Here is a 2,213-nt window from a genome sequence, read left to right as displayed (position 1 = left end):
AATGACATGAGACAAAGTATATGTGAACTGCTGTATGAAAAGTGAATTTACTCTGTAAATCTTCACCCAAATCCTAATAAAAAAAAAAAAGAAGATGGCTATTCTTAGGAATTTCTCCCTACTCTCACACTCACTCAGAGACACCCTTTATATTCCCAAGCATATTCCAAAAATTAGAAACTGAGTCCAGAAACACAAAAATGAGAATTACTTTAGGAAGAGAAAGTAAATATACTGAAATAAGTTCAGCCTCTTACCAAACGGCATCACTAGAGGACTGAAGAACATGGATATTCTTGAGGATATATGACCAAGGAGAATGAAATATAAGTTGCATCAGGCTAATCTTATTAATATGGGTATGTTCATTGAGAATTTAAGATGTAATAAGTTGTCTAAAATACCTGAGAGTGACTTTAACTGTCTGTTGTGTTAATTCACTGAGGCCTAACCTCATCAGTGACTACAGTCAATGAAATTGAGATAATGGAACTTCCTACATACTTTAGAGGAAGAGTTCAAAGCATAGGGAGGTAGAGTTGATGGAGGGAATCCATGACTGTAGCCTGCTCAGCCACACCCCAAACATTTCCAATAAGGGTCTCAGAGAATCTTCTCTTTACCAAAACATTTAGTCATTCATACAGTGAATGCAAGCATCTAGGAAATGTTCTGGGTTATTCGTGTTTTTCAAAGTGGTGATGTTGGTTAAAGAAGCTGCCATGAAATTGATCTTCCTGCTTTCAATGAAAATAATGGACATGGAGACAGGAGTATGCTCGCGCTACACAAACAAGGATATTCCCACCCTTGGAAACCCTACTGGGGCAGTTTTACTCTGTCCTATAGGGTTGCTATTCTCAGAAGAAGACTGGGCAGTCTATTTCCGTAGAGATACTGCCTCGGAAACCCAAGGAGGGGTTGCTATGAGTTGGATCCAACTCCACAGCAGTTAGTTTTTTTTTTTTTTTTTTTTTAGGGTTGCTTTAGTCTGCCATATAAGATCTGTGGTAGTTAAGTTTGTGTGTCAACCTGGCTGGGCCTGATTGAGTGGCTGAGCACCTGGATGTAGTATTCCCCATGATGAGACTGGTAATCAACTCCATGGTGCAATCTACTGGGAGCAGCTGAGTGGCTGCCTTATGGAATGTGGTCTGCTTCCTGAATATAAGCAGAAGCCTTGGGGAATGGTCTCTAGCTCATGGCATGCTTGAACCCTGCATGTAGCCGTGTCATTGTTCAGCAGCCTGCCATGCTATGCCGACCTCGGGACTTAAAATAGACTTGAATTAATGGCCTGCCCTGTGGTTTGGTAACAGCAGGACTGTGCCATTTTATTTGTCAACCTTGGGCTTGTTAGCCTCAGCAGCCACTAGCTGCCTGATTGAAGAGATGCTTCTAGCTTCAGTGGGCTGGGAACAAGAGGTAGAGCTAAAGCCCAAGGTAAAGGGGTTTTCACACAGCCCCTAGAGCCTGGCACTTTGAACTTGGATGGACTTAAAGCCTCCAAACTATGAGAGAATAAACTCCTGTTTGTTACAGCCATCCCATTTGTGGTATATTCTTGTCAGAGCGGCACTAGATAACCAAAACAGGGTTGCTGTGAGTCGGAACTGCCTCAATGACAGTGGATTTGGGTGGTGGTATACATAAATCTGTGGAACCCTGATGGTGCTGTGGGTAAAGCACTCAGCTGATAACCGAAAGGTTGGTGGTTTGTACCCACCTTCCACTCTGCAGTAGAAAGAGGTGGCAGTCCACTTCCATAAAGATTACAGCCTTGAAAACTCTATGGGGTAGTTCTACTCTGTCCTACAGAGTTTCTGTGAATCGGAATCAATTTCACTGCTTTGGTTTTTTTTTTTTTTTTCTTTCCCATACGTAAATATATAAAATAGTACTTTAAAAAATATTTAATATAAATTCTTTAACAGATAATTCTGAAAATTTAGATGAGGCAGAAATTATTTACACCTTTTAGAATCGTAGAACACTCTAAAGAAAACCGGCATTTGAACAGGGCTTAGAAATACTGTGCCAATTTAAACTTGTGGTGATGTAGGTGGGCGGAGTGGTGGATGGGCAGAGATCATCCAGATGGAGAAGACATATGAGCAAAGTCTTGGAGACAGAAGTTCTAGTCACATAGTAGAGCTGGCTGGATCACTGTACATAGGAGATTAAAGATTAGAATGGAATGTTTTAAATAGCAT

Source organism: Orycteropus afer, unplaced genomic scaffold (genome assembly GCF_000298275.1).
Source record: "Orycteropus afer afer isolate SDZICR_OR568_19922 unplaced genomic scaffold, OryAfe1.0 scaffold00007, whole genome shotgun sequence".
Classification (NCBI taxonomy): domain Eukaryota; kingdom Metazoa; phylum Chordata; class Mammalia; order Tubulidentata; family Orycteropodidae; genus Orycteropus; species Orycteropus afer.
The sequence above is the reverse complement of the archived record's forward strand: the minus strand, read 5'-3'. Positions refer to the sequence as shown.